We start from the raw sequence: 18,720 nt of genomic DNA, 5'->3' as shown, positions 1-18,720 counted from the left end.
AGAACCCAATGGTCACTCTGACAGAGATTTCCTCTGTAGAGATGGGAGAGACTTCCAGAAGGACAACCATCTCTGTAGCACTCCATCAATCAGGTCTTTATTGTAGTGGCCAGACGGAAGCCGATCCTCAGTAAAATGCACATGACAGTAGGCTTGGAGTTTGCCAAAAGGCACCTAAAGACTCTCAAGAAACAAGATTCTCTGGTCTGATGAAACCAAGATTGAACTCTGTGGTCTGAATGCCAAGCGTCACGTCTGGAGGAAACCTGGCACCATCCCTACGGTGAAACATGGTGGTGGCAGCACCTGAAAATAGCTATGCAGCAACGCTCCCCATCCAACTTGACAGAGCTTGAGAGGATCTGCAGAGAAGAATGGGAGAAACCCGCTAAGTACATGTGTGCCAAGCTTGTAGCATCATTCCCAAGAAGACTCGATGCTGTAATCGCTGCCAAAGGTGCTTCAAAGTACTTCGTAACCGGTCTGAATACCTATGTAAATGTGATATTTCCGTTATTATTTGTAATACATTTGCAAAAATGTATTCATACAAACCTGTTTTTGCTTTGTCATTATGGGGTATTGAGTTAAGACAAATATTTACTAAATGAACTAAAGTAAAAACTTAAATAGCACGTTGAGGGAAAGGTTGTCCTGGCACCACACTTCCAGGTCTCTGACCTCCTCCCTCTAGGCTGTCTCATCGTTGTTGGTGATCAGGTCTACCACCATTGTGTTGTCGGAAAACTTAATGATGGTGTTCGAGTCGTGCTTGGCCACACAAGCGTGGCAGATGTGTTGTTGCCTGCCCTTACCACCTTGGGGCAGTTTGTCAGGAAGTCCAGGCTCCAGTTGCAGAGGGAGGTGTTTAGTCCCAGGGTCCTTAGCTTAGTGATGAGCTTTGAGTGATGAGCTTATGGTGTTGAATGCTGAGCTGAAGTCAATGAACTGCATTCTCACATAGGTGTTCCTTTTGTCCAGGTGGGAAAGGGCATTGTGGAGTGCGATTGAGATTGCGTCATCTGTGGATCTGTTGGGGCGGTATGCAAATTGAAGTGGGTCTAAGGTTTCTGGGATGATGGTGTTGATGTGAGCCATGACCAGAATTTCAAAGCACTTCATGGCTACAGACGTGAGTGTTACGGGTCGGTAGTCATTTAGGCAGGTTACCTTTGAGTTTTTGGGCACAGGGACTATGGTAGTCTGCTTGAAACATGTAGGTATTACAGACTCGGCCAGGGACAGGTTGAAAATGTCAGTGAAGATACTTTCCAGTTGGTCAGCGCATGCTCGGAGTACACGTCCTGGTAATCCGTCTGGCCCTGCAGCCTTGTGAATGTTGACCTGCTTAAAGGTCTTACTCACATCGGCTACGGCGAACGTGATCACACAGTCGTCCGGAACAGCTGGTGCTCTAATGCATGCTTCAGTGTTTCTTGCCTCAAAGCGCGCATAGAAGTAATTTAGCTTGTCTGGTAGGCTCATGTCACTGGGCATTTTGCGGCTGGGCTTCCTTTTGTAGTCTGTAATAGTTTGCAAGCCCTGCCACATCCGACGAGTGTCGAAGCGGGTGTAGTAGGTGTCACGCTTGTCGTCGGTGAAGGAGGACCAAAACGCAGCAGGTATGTGCAGGCTCATCTTGACTTTTATTTACTATCAAAATACACCCAAAATAACAAACAGAATTACGATCGACAAAAAACAGTCTGGTAAGGCACAAGGCTACACACAGAACAATCACCCACGAATCACAAACACACCCCAATATATGGGACTCTCAATCAAAGGCAAAGAGAAAACACCTGCCTTCAATTGAGAGTCCCAACCCCAATTAATCACCCATAGACATACACTCACTAGACTCCACATAGACATACATAAACCTAGACCATAAACCAAAACCCCGGAAATACTAAATCAAACACCCTTTAAACAAACACACCACCCTGAACCACATAAAACAAATACCCTCTGCCACGTCCTGACCAAACTACAATACTAATTAACCCTTATACTGGCCAGGACGTGACAGTAGGAGTCAATCTTAGTCCTGTATTTACGTTTTGCCTGTTTGATGGTTAGTCTGGGGGCATAGTGGGATTTCTTATAAGCTTCAGCTCTAACCTTTAGCTCAGTGCGGATGTTGCCTGTAATCCATGGTTTCTGGTTGGGGTATGTACGTACAGTCACTGGGGGACAACGTCATCGATGCACTTAAATCAAATCAAATGTTCTTGGTTACATACACATGGTCAGCAGATGTTATTGCGAGTGTAGCCAAATGCTTGTGCTTGTAGTTCCGACAGTGCAGCAATATCAACAAGTAATCTAACAATTCCACAACAACTACCTAATACACACAAATCTAAGTAAAGGGATGGAATAAGAATATGTACATATAAATATATGGATGAGCAATGACTGAGCAGCATAGGCAAAATGCAATAGATGGTATAAAATACAGTATATACATATGGGATGTGTAATGCAAGATATGTAAACATCATTATTAAAGTGCCATTAATAAAGTGACTAGTGATCCATTTGCTAATGGCCAATAATTTCAAGTCTGTATGAAGGCAGCAGCCTCTCTGTGTTAGTGATGGCTGTTTAACAGTCTGATAGCCTTGAGATATAAGCTATTTTTTGGTCTCTCAGTCCCAGCTTTGATGCACCTTTGCTGACCTCACCTTCTGAATGGTAGCGGGGTGAACAGGCAGTGGCTCGGGTGGTTGTTGTCCTAGATTATCTTTTTGGCCTTCCTGTGACATCGAGTGCTGTAGGTGTCCTGGAGGGCAGGTAGTTTGCCCCCGAAGAGCCCTCTGGAGAGCCCTACGGTTGTGGGCGATGCAATTGCCGTACCAGGCGGTGATACAGCCTGACAGGATGCTCCCAATTGTGCATCTATAAATGTTTGTGAGTGTTTTTAGGTGACAAGCCAAATTTCGTCATTCTTGAAGCCGGTGACTGATGTGTTATACTCCTCAATGCCGTCAAATGAGTCCCGGAACATATTCCAGTCTTTGCTAGCAAAACAGTCCTGCAGCTTAGCATCTGCGTCATCTGACCACTTCCGTATTGAGCGGGTCACTGGTGCTTCCTCCGTTAGTTTTTCCTTGTAACCAGGAATCAGGAGGATAGAATTATGGTCAGATTTGCCAAATGGAGGGCGAGGGAGAGCTTTGTACGCATCTCTGTGTGTGGCGTAAAGGTGGTCTAGAGTTTTTTTCCTTTTGTTGCACATGAAACACGCTGGTAGAAATGAGGTAAAACATATTTAAGTTTCCCTGCATTAAAGTTCCCGGCCACTAGGAGCGCCGCCTCTGGATAAGCATTTTATTGTTTGTTTATGGCTTTATACAGCTGGTTGAGTGCGGTCTTAGTGCCAGCATCGGTTTGTGGTGGTAAATAGACAGCTACAAAAAATATAGATGAAAACTCTCTTGGTAAATAGTGTGGTCTACAGCTTATCATGAGTTACTCTACCTAAGGTAAGCAAAATCTCGAGACTTCCTTAATATTTGATTTCACGCACCAGCTATTATTGACAAATAGACACAGATCGCCACCCCTTGTCTTACCGGAGGCAGCTGTTCTGTCTTGCCGATGCACGGAAAAACCAGCCAACTGCATATTATCCATGTCGTCGTTCAGCCACGACTCGGTGAAATATAAGATATTACAGTTTTGAATGTCCCGTTGGTAGGATAGTCTTGAACGGAGCTCATCCAGTTTATTCTCCAATGATTGCAGGTTGGTCAATAGGACTGATGGAAGAGGTGGGTTACCCACTCGCCAACAAATTCTCACAAGGCACCCGGACCTGCGTCCCCTGTATCGGCAGCTTCTCTTCATGTGAATGACAGGGATTTGGGCCTGGTCTGGTATCTGGAGTAAATCCTTCACGTCCGCCTCATTAAAGAAAACATTTTCATGCAGTTTGAGGTGATTAATCGCTGTTCTGATATCCAGAAGCTCTTTTCGGTCATAAGAGACAGTGGCAGAAACATTATGTACAAAATAAGTTACAAACAACGTGAAAAAACCCCACACAAAATAGCACAATTGGTTAGGAGCCCTTAATACTGCAGCCATTTCCTCCAGCACAATTCATTCCGCCATTCATTAGCCTGGTTTGTAGTGTACAGTATACCTTTTGATCAGACACATTATAATGACTGGCACTGCTGCTTACTGTTGTCCAACAAGGGTAAATTCATTCTAAAGATGATCGAAAACAACAATTAGGCGATCCTTGGCTGAATAAACACTTTGTAGGCTCTCTTTCAAGTACAATAGCACTGATCTGCACATTACAGATGAGGAGAATTTTGCTATAAATTTTTTCCTGATCTGCTAGGATTTTTTCCTGATCTGACAGTACTGTACCACTGAGGTGGATGTCTTGAACTGAACCGAACAGGGCAGGCTTGGCATTTTCGACAGGAGCGTCGCCAAAGTAAACATAACCAAGACGGTCACTGACAACACAGGGTCAGCTACAGTCCAGGGAGCTTCAGCACTGCACTGCACAGCAAACAGTATTAAATACCATGTGCCATATAACCCACTCTCATGTCTCCTGCTCTCTTCATCTCCCGATGCTGAGCGGCAAAAAGCAGTCTGTGGTGCAAGCTGCTTCTTCACTTTGCCTGGAAAATCACTTATGAAGGCCCCCGACTGGTGCTTAGAAGATTGACCCCAAAAAGAATGAGGTTACACATTTAAATATCAGAACCTTTCCCAGTGCTGCCAATCACGCAAGATGATACAAGCCACACAATTTAATCAATCTGGAGCGGGTTGATACTGAGACGGCTGGCAGAAGGGAAAATTATTGCAGATAAGGTGGCTTGGTATCAGACGACTTTTCCCTTTCGATCCAATTATCTACCTCCTCTGATAGAGCTCTGTCTTCTTCTCTGATGTATTCCATTCTTGCAATCATGCTGTTTACCCATGTATTTCCATTCCTTCTTTTTAAGGAACTGGATCTGGAGAGTGAGCAAAATGTGTCGGCACAACCAAGATCATCAGCCCTCTCTGATATTCTGTTTGACCAAACAAATGCACCACTCAGAAGGGCAGGGTGAAAATATACTGGGCACAATGGCAAAAAAAATCACAAAAGCTAAATGTCAAATTACCTAGAAAGATGCCACCATGACAGCCTAGCACACTGTGTAAATGTGATAGTGCTCTGAATTGTCACACTGAATAATTCCAATTTGCTGGCAAACCATTTGATGCTAACTGCTGTGTGCCTGTGACTAAACCTGAGCACTGAGAGTAGATTTTTTTCACATCACACTCAAATCTATGTCCCCAAAAAATACAAAGGGTCCGGGAACAAACTAGGGCTACGACATCACCTCACAATATCAAGCAGGGGTGTATTCATTACGTAATGCAACATAAATCGTTTACCATTTAAGAATCAATCGGAAGCAAACAGATAAAAAAATAACGGGGAGGACCTACCTGAATATGTCCAATAGAAACTCTTGTTTTTGTTGCAAAACATTTTCCATTTGGAGTAAATGGTTTCTGTTGCAAAACGTTTTGCAACAGAATTTGTGTAATGAATACAACCCCACAACACATGAACGGCTGCTTTATGCGAGTAAACATGCACAAGAACGGCTGCTTTATGTGAGTAAACATGCACAAGGAATCAATCGAGTAACTGAGACAAGCTGTGTGGTTGAGTGCAAAATAAATAAGCACTGCTGTGGGTCTCATTGAAAGTGTTGACTCTACGAGGTATGAATCCCAAAATGACTTTGAGTACGGAGAAGAGTTCTGGAGGGAGCTCTAGCAGTAGATAAATGAGAAAACAATAAAACAATGACATTCATTTTCAGTGGGAATTATATATTCACAGGCCTTTTTCCCTCAGAGGCAAAAGTCTAAATGAGAAAAGTATTCACATCAATACAGTTGCGAGATCACATTTATCAATTTGACTGGTATAAATGCATGAGAGATTTGTGGAGTGGAAAGGTGTGATTTTATGCCATCCACACTCAGCCCTTGACCACGAAGTAATAGAGTTAGAGAGGAAATATACTGGTGTGGTGTGCAACGTTTCCAACCTGAAAACAGCTCCATCAACATTTACAACTCCTGCAAGGGGAGAGAAACCCCTTCAGAGTGATTCAAGCAAACGACCATAACCCTACCATATGTCCATGTTTACAAAAACATCTGCACAAATACACTTCCACAAGCTCAATGCCATGTTTTTCACATGGTTCCATTCACTTGTCTTGCTAACAAACAGGTTGTTACAGTATTCAAGATGGATGTGTGAGCGAGCAGTTGTTGCATCCATCTGTGTGTGTGAAGACCGGAGACCACACATTTTGCTCACTCCCTCGTGGTTATAATAGGTGTGATATTGACTTTTGTCTGGGATTCTCAACCCTGGATTATTCCCTTTCTACATGAGCACTCCCACAGACTTGGTAAATGGCTGGCTGCTCTAGCAGAGCCATCTGATCTGAACAAGTATGATGCTAATCTCCTCAAGCTAATAGGCAGGCCAGGGGAAATGAGATAGCATGGCAGCTAGAAGTCACTCTGGACAACTGGACATCAAATCCTTGCAATGAAAACAACAGAACCTAATGGAATTTTTGAAAAAAGGGTTCCAAAAGATTTCTTTGGCTGTCCCCATAGGAGAAGCCTTTTTGGTTCAAGATAGAACCATTTTTTTGTTTCAGGTAGAACCCTTTTGGGTTCCATGTAGAACAGGGTCTACATGGAACCCAAAAGGGTTCTACCGGGAACCAATAAGGGTTCTTCAAAGGGTTTTCCTATGGGGATAGCCGAATAACCTTTTTAGGTTCTACAAAGCACCTTTTTTTCTAAGAGTGTACCGTGGGAATGGTGCAGCCTAGCCTGTTGTAGTGGTACATCAGGACGTGAAGAGACTGCTAAGGTGGGAGGGGAGAGAGCACTGACGAGACAAACCCCCTCACCTGCTCTGTGACTTAGCCTTGCTCCACCTAATTGGATATTGTGCTTTAGAGACAAGTGTCTCTACTACTGAACTAAACCTTGACTGCTTAGGCCCAAGCCAAGCCAATCAGGGCACAGAGCTCACTGAATGTCAACATTTGCAGATGCAATTTTACTGTACCATTAGCCATTAGCAATACAGTGAAACCATTTAAGCTTACATATATGGGGCTAAACTTATTGGTTCATATTGGTTAAGACCATTTCATTGTTACAGTCAACACTTGTTGAAGCTGTATGATATCAGTCATTCCCAATATGATAATATACCCAGCATCATGCTGTTGTGTCAAATCCAGGAACTCTTTCCTAATGCGATATACCCCGCATCATGTTGTTGAGTCAAATACAGGAACTATTTCCTAATGCGATATACCCTGCATCATGTTGTTGAGTCAAATACAGGAACTATTTCCTAATGCGATATACCCCGCATCATGTTGTTGAGTCAAATACAGGAACTATTTCCTAATGCGATATACCCTGCATCATGTTGTTAAGTCAAATACAGGAACTGGGAGCAGCTTGGCATGTATTTTCTTGGGAAATAAGCAGATTACTGATGCTGGTGTATGCTTCCTCTAAATGAGTGAAAAGTCCATAAAGAGCAACCGATCGTGAAGTTTCACCAACGTACATGTACTGTATGTTACACTACAAAAGTCAGAGGAGAAAAGCAGATAAAGGGAACTTTTCAAAAACAAGAACATCCTTCAGATATTCTACAGGATTGTAGACAAACTGATGTAATGCAAGTGCAAGTCCACGGGCACATAGCCTAATTGCATGCTTGGCTGCTTATCCCACTACTAACTACACCAGCTAATTATAAATGTAACAGTGTGTAACACTAATAATACATGTTGTTGACTGAAGTTACACTACAGCAACCCATCTCGGACCATGGCCCCTGGCCAGAATGTGAATCTTATGATGTGAACAGTTTTATCACATAAAATAAACAGCAGCGGCCCACCAGAGTGAGACCCCCATACTAGTTGGAGCCAGTGAATACTGCAGGGTATACAAGCTCCCCTTGCAGCATCTCAATCACACGGATGGCCCGGTGGGATGAACCGATACACTTTATCTCCCTCCCATCATAGGTGTTACCTAAGGACGATTGACGGTTCTTCAATAAGTAATTTTCCTTGCTGTGTCACAGGACATTTTTGATTGCTAACTTCTTATATCGGCTGTGTCATTACATTTTTCTAATGGAAATGTTTCATTAATTCAGTCACCGGGGCAATAGATCATGGCCATAAATTTCCCTAGAGGGCCTGAGGAGGGCATGTTGTCTTAGCCTTGCTTTCAAGGAACACCCAAGGCAGGCAGTAACATGTACATAACTGGAACAGTAAAAAAATAATATGCAGGGGGGAAGATCGGTAAACTGACAGAAAAAACAATTGGTTGTAGTTTACAATCACTATGCGTAATTGGCAATGATATCCTCATAACACCATAACAGAAATTATCGTCGTATCATTTAACATATTGCCTTCATGTGAGACATTTTACAGGAACAACGTCACTATTCACAGTTATGTTCACTGAAAAAAAGTATTATTTCCCCTCCCAAAAAAACGTATTTTAACTGTTGGTATCCTCCTTGTAAACCTACAAGCTCCACCTCCGAATTCAACAACTTCCTGTTGCTTTCATGTTGACCTTTTAACCTTCTCCATTACCTCCTTCTCGCACTAGATCTAAAAACATCCCGTTTACGAGTTCCTGTCCGACCAGACTATGGAAGATAAAAGTGAAGCGAGAAAGAGAGAAAGAAGTTCTGTGCTGTGGGTTCACACCAGTCTAAGTGAGTGAAGATGAAGGATGGAGATCCTTCTTGGATAAAGAGACCGTTCCTGCATGTGGGGAGTATCAGTGTCAGCGTTCTACCTGCAGCTCCCAGCCCTAAGTCTGGAGACGCGGAGGAGACTGAACCTGTCAGCCTCACTCTGTGATGTTTGCCTAATGCCAGGATTACCGCTCCTTTCAGCCAGAAACCCAGCCTGCCAGCAAATAAACACCAGGCATGGAGCAGCTTAAACCAACTTCTGTAAACTGTACTCTGATATCGCAGAGAGAGAAAAAGAGGGAGAGAAACTTAAAAAAGTATCCCCTTATGCATACCAGACGAATACGTAAAAAGTAATTATTTAGAAGATAGACACTGTGGCCGAGCACTTTCTCAAGTGTTTGATCAATCATTTAGGTACACTACATAGGGGAAAGCTCAGTGGTTAAACTACCTCAATAGATGTCAGGAACACAGTATCAGTTCATAATGGTGCATGAATGAGATGAGGCATGTGTAGGTAATCACACCAGCATTCAGCTCATTTGTAAGAAAGATGCCAGACAACGGAAATGCTGTGTATAGTATCATGTCAATAATGCTGTAAATATCACATATTTTTGTATAAGGGTTAACATATAGCTGTTTCCTTGACAACGTATATACAAAATACACTTCACAGCTTGCTGTTGCATATAATGAACCAATATAAATCCACGCCATAAACCGACAGCCAACAAATAAAATCTGAATTCCAATTTCTGCATAAATTGTTTTCCCCGTGGAATACATCCTCATCTTATTCCATAGGGAGCTATGTTCACGAGTAGACTTCCATTAACATTTCATCCTGATTCCCTCTGTCAATGTGATTCATCATCGCTGGCTGGATGCTGGCTTCCCTGTCTGGGCCTTGAGATAAACACACTGGCCTGGGTTTGTTCATGCAGACACAATATCCACAAGGATGAGCACAATCTCAGTGAACTGCACCGACCAAGGCTATTCTGTCTAAGGCTCTCTGACAGAATAGTTTCCATCTGTCTGTCTGTCTGTCTGTCTGTCTGTCTCTCACTCTCACTCTCTCCTTTTATTTTACATGTTTCTGGTTGACAGGCAGCTTAAATCAGGGGGAACATTTGGGTTGGGCGGTGTCCAGATTTCCATACCGTTGCTGTATACGGTATTATCTGCAGTGCACACAAGGAGCTCTATTTTTTCTAACAGAGTACTAGCGAATTCCCATAGCGGTCGCTAGCTAAATGCTAACAAGCGCAAGTGAACATAAACTAAATGCAAGAACAGATAACCGGCGCATAAAGTTACATCTCAAAAGGCTACTCACACTTGTCTCTGCTGTAATCAAGAAGCTTGATATTGCAAGCTAGCCACCTAACGTTATAGCTAGCAAGTTAGCAAACCAAATGCATACTGTAGCTGGAGCCCTGAACTGGAGAAAATGTATTTGGCACATCTTAGATAGCTCATTTATAGTTATAAAAGATTTAGCTGGCAAACATTAGTAGTGAATTTGAAGCACCAATCTTGTGCTTCTCAACAGTGGATCATCATTTTGCCATGTGCTCTTCGTAAACAAACATGCCCTGTGACTGGTTCAATACATTTTTTATAATTAAAAAAAAGTTACATGTATTTATTTTATTTGTTGGGACGGTATTGGAAATCATACTGTCTGTACTTCAAAATACCCCAATATACAATATAACCTCTTAGAAAAAAGGGTTCCGAAAGGGTTCTTTGGCTGTCCCCATAGGAGAACAATTTTTGCTTCCAAGTAGAACCCTTTTTGGTTACAGGTAGATCCCTTTTCGGTTCCATGTAGAACCCTCTGTGAAAAGGGTTCCACATGGAAACCAAAACAGTTCTACCTGGAACCAAAAGGGTTCTACCTGCAAACAAAAATGGTTCTGCAAAGGGTTCTTCTATGGTGACAGCCGAAGTACTATTTAAGTTTCTAGATATCACCTGATTTCCCAAGAGTGTACCGCCTAAGCCTAAACTGAATAATGTAAATCAACTTAATGGAATTGAAGACACACAGCGACTATCTCTTTGAGACAGATTAGTTTCAAAATATCCACTCAACTAATGGCAACAGCAACTGTGCCTCTGCTGCTCTGCCCTGCTATCCTCTGCTATCCGTTGCTATCTCCTGCCACACTGTCCTTGGAGAGACGACATTCTCTCTTCCCCCCAATGAGGTAATAACCAGCCTATACAACAACCGCCCCCACCATACCACCAACATGCTTAATCCAAAGACAAGCTTTGCATCCAGGAGTGCAGATAGCAATTACTGTCTGCTAGCAGTAACAAAGAAATCTGTGTCTGCTTTACTGGCAGTGTCAGGCCCTAAGACTTAAGAAGATAAGCCCGCTCATCCTCTGCCTTAAAACATTTAACTGTTTGTGCATTTAATACTGGAGACATGCAAATTTGGGGGGGAAACAATGGACAAGCAGCCATCCTGCCAGACATTTCTTAGGCCTAATACCTTGTCCAAGTCCTTTACTCACGCTGGCTTAGAGTACTCCTCTGAAGTTACCAGGCTACTTATTTCCTGGGGCTTTGAATACACAGCAATAATAGTGTGGTATTTGCATAGTGGTACATACGTCAACATGATTTATTTTATTAAAAGGTGTCAGCTTTAGAAACACATTATTCCTGTACTATGCAAATATTATGACTGCTTTAACGCCATTTTATTTACTGTAGGACAGTATACAACATTAAGTCACTTCTCTTTCTGTGAGTAAGTACAAAGAATCTAGGGATTACTTTCCTCATCAAGAAAGTACTGTTGAAAGAAAGTGGGGCTGACAAATAAAAATAAGGGAGAAATTAAGAAATTGGGGGGAGAAATCAATATTACTGCATGAAATTGTTAAACAATGCAGGGCCACATTACAGAATCGAGCATTTCAGGTGAATCCTCCTTGGAGTGGCTCATTGAGGGGATTAGTGAAAGCTTTACTCTAGAGGCTGCAAGATACGGCTCTATCTGGTGGGAACAGACCCCCCCCCCTCCCCCCTCCCCCCGCCCAGCACTACAAATCAAAGTAGCTCCTCTTCATTCAACTGTATAAGATTAAGCCACCTCCATAATGCCTGAATGAATTAACATTTTCCATTTAGAACTAACACTCTGCTACTCTCTAGTTGATATTTGTCTGTTTTATACGAATTCATTCAGAGCAGCGATCTTGAACATTTAATTCCTACAGGCTTCTGAAATGATGCCTCTGTAAAATTGGCTTGTGGCACATTGACACGGTGCATTCTAATTGCATCGTGTGGTGGCTCAGAGAAAGCAACTATGGTGGAGAAGTACTCCTGTCTTGGACTGCTTTGGAACATATGGTTATTGCTTTTGGCCCTATAAGATGGCTCTATCAAAAGAAATGGCAACAGTATTCCCTATGTGTGATATGAGGCAGCCAGGAGTGGATAACAGAGTTTAATCCACGGCGTGCCTCAGCCATGAGCTACTCCAGGCCAGGGGAAGATGGGGGCGGTGAGGAGGGGGGTTAAAGGAGTCATTGTCCTTTTAGGAACAGATTAACTATTTAAAAAAAGGTGACGTCCATCGCTGCTCGGCAAGCTCTCCATCTAATCAAGGTCTGCCATAAGCTCATTGAGAGCAGCTCGGCGCTGCAATAAAAACGCCCGCGCAACCATGCCAAAAGTGTAATGAAATACGGCCAGCAGGGCTGCTGCTGATTACAACTCATTATACTGCTCCAATGGCATGAATGAACGAGAGAAGAAGGGGGACAGGACACATGGGATATACACTCATGTTTACTTAACGCAACACAAAGAGAGACACTGAAACATGGAAGCTTGGAAGAGCAAATAAATGCCAGCAAAGTCTGAGTTCAATTAACACAAGGACATGCAGCGTTGTGCATATGCTGTCATTCACTCAGATTAAAGGAGGATAATCTCTGTGATAGAAGACAATATAAATGCATTCATAATGCATTACACACAGGAGGCTCATAGAAAGTGTTAACCAAACCTTTACTTTCTAAACTGTAAAGAAAATCCTTCTAAACTCCCTATTGAGGGGACACATTCCTTACATCCTACTACACTCTTCCACATGACACAAGAACTCCCTGAGAGTTATACTACCCCCGTCATCCCCTTCATAACGAGGCTGCGGTGACTGGTGAGACAGAGGGAGAGAGGGAAGAGCAAATATACAGCCATTCATTGTACAAGGCTTGTGGAGTCTCCAGGACCCAGCTATCTGGCATTCCTCCCAGAGTGGTGAGGATCGCTGCCATTAGATTCAGGGTGGGCCCCACGGGATTGGCCCCTATGGCATGACCTCAGAGCATTCCCTGCTCCAGTCAGGGTTTCGTTCCTCCCTCTCCCGCCTCCCCCGACTCCCTGTTTGATTCCAAGTTGGCTTTCTCCTGCCCCGATATACAGTAGCCCTGATTAGCCCTGCCAGTGAACCTTTCCAGGATCTGTCCACTAGTGATGATGTCACTGTCACTGCGGTGCCACTGTGGTGGCAATATTTGAGGGCATCTTGTTGTGGAGTCAAACACCTGCGTGTTAAGGCTGGAGAAATAGTGCTGACTAACTTGTATAGCATGTCGGAGTAAACGCTCAAGGCAAAATAACATCATTACGTAATATTAATTTGCCAAGAAACATAGAGAAAGCTGCATAATTCATAGATATTACAAGATATCATCAAAATAAATCAAACACTAGAACATTGAAAACAAACTTTTAAATAAACAGAGAGAGCTGTGCTGGTTATCCAAAAAAAGGTCAATTATAAGAATACAGCATTCATCTTTAAGAATAACATTATATAATTTTATACAATACATCTCAGATGGCTCCTTCTCCACAAAAAGGGCAGACTCCGGAATCTTCACAAAATTGTGTGGGGAAGGACATTTCCAGTACCAGCCTTGTAATTACAAGATTCTGAAGCTCAGCCAGCTTTCATACAGGGTAAAGAGGAATAGCACAGTCAATTCCTCTAGTCTGCAGCCCTCACCCTTAAAGACGAGATAAGGAAATGTTAGAAACTATATCCCTCTCGGGGGGTTTAGCCATTTAGTTGAATTTGCATTTTAACAACCTTTCTGAGTAATTGAAAAAGTGGAGTCAGACCAGTCTTGATCTCTGACATGGTAATTACTTTAAATTTATGCTTGAGTTTCAGTCACGTCTAGAAACGACAGCTGGCTTTGAGAGTCTGTAATGACCTGCATATGGCTCTGGCTTCTTGTTGAGATATCGAAATGCATTTTGTTGGGCATTTCATCACTGATTATAAGATCCAGTAAAGTTGTCTAATCTTTTAATGGCTGCTGAGTGGGAGTGGGAGGGCTCAGGCTGTTTCATGTGGTTTCCTCCCCCAAAATGGGCTTCAGTGAAGGGGAAGCAGCATACACACAGCTTAATTCTAAGCTTTTGATTCCATGCTAGTGTGTGTGTGTGTGTGTGTGTGTGTGTGTGTGTGTGTGTGTGTGTGTGTGTGTGTGTGTGTGTGTGTGCGTGTGTGCGTATGCGTGGGTTCCTGTGTGCGCAAGCACGCGTGTTTGAATATGTGTGCTTTATATGAGTGTGTGTTGGGAAAAGAAACCTAAAGCCCCATCATCTTAGATAAATAAATAAAAAATGTTAGCTGCAAGCCTGTTTTATACCCCCTCCCCCCTACATTTTTTTTAAAGCAAAAAGCTTTTGAAGGCCCTTCTAAGCTTCTACGCTGTAAGAGTAGTACCCTACCACAGTCTTTACTCTCCGTTGTAAAAAGCTTTTGAAGGCCCTTCTAAGCTTCTACGCTGTAAAAGTGGTACCCAACCACAGTCTTTACTCTCCGTTGTAAATGGTTGGATCTTTGCAGTCACCCCCAAAACATGGCAGCTGACAAGAATCTGCAGTCTGACCACAATCAGAGACTACTATGATGACACACCAAATGTGTTTCGATGGATCACGGGAAAAGAGCAAGAATAGGCTTTTGTAGGCTACAGTCCAAGCAAGCTATGTCTTCCAATGGTGCGACTGCTGTCGACATCCAAAGATTATACATCCAATTTTAATAAACACTTGGAGGTTAGGATGACACCAGTGGTGTAGCCTACCACCCATACGGATATCACTTATTATTGAAATCTACATAGCCCGATGATGTGAATCACACTACTGCTCTCTCATTTAGCTATTTGTGGTTGTTGTGGATGGCTGTTCACAAATGTATAGGTGTATTTTAACCCAATAATGGTTGAATTGGAGAAGTTAAAGCTGCCTTTCAATCACTGTTTTTGCGAAAGATTCGCTCTTGCAACAGTTCCTCCCTTCTAAACTCTGTGGTATTGTGCTCCATATTGTCAAAAACAAGTTTAATTTAAGAAGACCCTGAGTGGGGCTTTTATTGCTCAATCTAATTTGTGCTGATTAATAAAAAAAAAACATAGGCCTATTGGACACATGCGCAAACTCACACACTTTTGATAGACTTAAACAGCTGCAAATGATTGAGATTTCAAAGTGTCACCAATAAATGGATCATATGGCATTCATTTTTCACATCTAAATAGCACTTTCCCCATAGTGCTCAAAGCATGCCATTCCATGAGAGCAGAATTTATTTTTCAACACGAAGCAATCAGCCATCCGTGAAAACAAAATCATAAACAACAGAGTAGGCTAATAAATCCTTCGTTTTTGGGTTATGCTCAGGTAAAACAATTTGGCTAATCTATATTTCCAAGTCATATTCTTGAAGATCAAGCGATATTAAATTAACTGGAATGACTGGAAATCTGACAGACTTTGGTTTTTAATGTAAAAATATAGACTAATATTATTATTTTCTGTATTGAAGTAGAAAGCAATGGGTCAGAAGAATCCTACATTTTACATTACATTTAAGTCATTTAGCAGACGCTCTTGTCCAGAGCGACTTACAAATTGGTGCATTCACCTTATGATATCCATCTACATAACCCATAAAGTCAAATACAACATCCATTTATGGCCAGCTATGTAAACTCTAACATTGATTTATCCTGCAATAGATGTTGTTCAATTGGTAATATACATTTTTGTCTTCTTCGAATGTATCTGAAGGGGAAAGTCATTTCAAAGTAACTGAAAGTAATCAGAGTAATCCAAAAAGAGAACTAATAACTGTAATTGATTACATTTAGAAAGTAACCTACCCAACCCTGTGTGTGTGTGTGTGTGTGTGTGTGTGTGTGTGTGTGTGTGTGTGTGTGTGTGTGTGTGTGTGTGTGTGTGTGTGTGTTGTTTTGTTGGTGGTAAAACGGGTGAGGAGGTATATGTTGCCTAAGTTATCATCACAATCACTTGACTTACTTCAATTATATGTTCTCAGACCATACGGGTGGAACACTAATCATGGCCAAATGGAAAGGGATTAAATTATAAATGATCCATGACCTACTCATTGCTCACAATTCACTGATTCATAGTCTTTATGCCTTTAAGATAAAGTATCAAGATTAGGTCATCGGCTTCTTCACACAAAAAAAGCACTGACTCCTAAATGGGTGAAAAAGCCTAAGAGACCATAAAATCAGCAGTAGAGAAATTAGCCATTTTCTCATTCAGCATATCCCTTCTTGAATCACATAGCTTTGCAGCCCTTACACAGCCAGTGTAATGTCTCTGAATGTGCTTTTAGAGGCCAGGTGCTAATTACACAGAATACATTATCCTCAAATAACATATAATTCTTCTACCAGCATAATCAACATGGAGTATGTTAAAGACCCACTAACGTCTGATTCCATGATTCAGGAGCAATAACGACCTCTCCCTGTATCCTAACGCAGCTGAAGACATTCAGCGTATAGAATAATCAATACTCTCTCCCAGACTGAAGCACTCTTCTGCTTGGCAGAGCCAACTGGCTTATTGTCCTTGGGTCAGGGGGAACAATGTCAGCCCACATGGGGCCTCCTCTCGGTCCCAGTGGAGAAAACAAGCAGGGATATTCAGGAACATATTTCAATGTTTCAAGTGAGAGGAGCTCTGTAAAGAAACGGCTCACACATGGGTGGCTATGTGGGTCAAGGCTAACTTGTGAAGGCCAACAATTGGCAGGATCTGTTCCCCCAAACCGGTGAGACCCCCTTCGGCTCAGCTCTTCCCAGTACAACATTGTATAGGAAACCTGCTTCCCTCTTCCCCCATGTGTGCCTTCTATAACTCCCTCCAGACACCTTTTTGAGCCCAAAACAAAAAGGAGCTAGCCGGGATGACCAATTAGCCAACCCCCATGGGGGGACATGGCCAATGAATAGAGGGACCTCCAAACAGTTCATGCATATAACCTCAGTTATGCCTATGAAGCCTTAACTGTTAACAGTGCAGTATAATGCTTCTAGTTTTTGAAATCAGTATACTGTACGTCTGGATACCACAGTTACACGTTGTTATGACATTCAATACCGTGTTTGTCTCGGTATGTCTCACAAGGTAAACAGCAGTGCATGCTGGCTTTCCAGGTCAGTTGAGGTGGATTTTCCCATCAATCACCAAGTGACACTAACAACAACAGTGCCTTAACATCCATTATCTAAATAAACAAGGCAGCATGCTGGTGGCATAACCTGCAGATGGACAAGATGGACAAGCCATATAATCAAATGTGTTGAGTGTGCTACTCACAGGGTCTCTTTCATCAACAGCTTTTATGGCCATTTGACTTCAAACCTTTTCAGAGAAAGAGAAGGTCTTTGTAGTCATTACTCTATATTCAAGCTACAACCATATTTGCTGTGGTGCCACATCCATCCTAATGGTATTGTACATTTTAGACACCCTTTAATTACAATGCAGCAACTTCATTTGTAGATTTTCCAAACAGTCCTACTACAACATCCAAAATAGCTAATCTGCTCTCCATCATACTCCAGAGAATTTCTTCAATACACCTGGATATCCACTACAGCAATACCGACAGCACCACAGGCTTATCTTTTCATTTTTGGTACATCTATCTTGAATAAATTACTTCTACACAGGCATATGCACAGACACCCACAGCCACATACCAACTAACCCCAGGACTAACCTTGATTCTTTCCCCTGATTCTTTCACCTCAGGCCACAGAATTCAGACTGACCACTGAGTGTCTGGAATGTAGGCCAAATCTGGACATGAGGTCTCCCCACCAGAGCTGGCTTCCCACTGTGGAACTGTCGCTGGTACTAACTCACGCCAGTAACATCATCCCATACTATACCACACTCCAGGCCTGTGTGCACCACTCTGAGGAAAATAAACATCGTCAAAAGTCATTACAAAAACATTCCCCCCTCCCTTTTAAATCTCAGAGAAGCAAAAACACTTGGTGAAAAAGAATTATCTTCACGGTGAGTGACGCACATACGGTTTTGTTATTCATAATCAACCGTGCTCAGGCAGGCTATTTAATGCACCATTGGTCAGTCAGTGAGAATTTTATCCTTCTTTTAGTCAACACGCCAGAGAAATACCGACCTGAATTTTGCAACAACATAAGCCAGAGGAGTTATGCAGATTCAGAGTGCCTAAAATTCAACATGATCTTCTCATGTGGAGATTAGAGAGTTCTTGAGTGAAAAAGTTGACAGGGCTATGTGAAGTTAAGGGCAGGGGTGAAAGTAAGGTGGTACGGTCCGGTACGGTGTCCCGGCAAAATAAATAGTGGTGGTACGCCGGTAAAACTTGAGCCTATCATAATTAATACAACATGCCCAATAAACTATAGACTATTAGACCATTATTTAACATTACTGTATGTCAGCCGCATGAAACATTTGCGAATTGACTGGAAACCGAGTGGTATACTCTCCAAATTGCATTGTGGTTTGAGTAAAACACT

The 18,720-nt window shown here is 42.4% G+C and overlaps 1 protein-coding gene across 6 annotated transcripts in view; it reads right to left on the bottom strand.

Annotated features, from left to right (window-relative positions):
- The window catches only part of LOC115199720 (semaphorin-6A), a 95,690-nt gene that overhangs the window by 62,145 nt on the left and 14,825 nt on the right, over positions 1-18,720 (bottom strand). The window contains exons 1-2 of one of the 6 annotated variants that reach the window (XM_029762088.1): positions 18,357-18,682; positions 17,928-18,125 (exon numbers count right to left, since the gene is read on the bottom strand). The exons of 4 other annotated variants lie outside the window; for them this stretch is intronic. The gene's annotated coding sequence lies outside the window, so the exon portion shown is untranslated. Of the gene's footprint in view, positions 1-17,927; positions 18,248-18,356; positions 18,683-18,720 lie in introns of those variants that run through there. One more of the 6 variants, XM_029762087.1, reaches the window with a different exon arrangement.

The sequence above is a fragment of the Salmo trutta genome, chromosome 9 (genome assembly GCF_901001165.1).
Source record: "Salmo trutta chromosome 9, fSalTru1.1, whole genome shotgun sequence".
Classification (NCBI taxonomy): domain Eukaryota; kingdom Metazoa; phylum Chordata; class Actinopteri; order Salmoniformes; family Salmonidae; genus Salmo; species Salmo trutta.
Note: the sequence above shows the minus strand (reverse complement) of the source record. Positions and strands in the feature narration are given on the sequence as shown.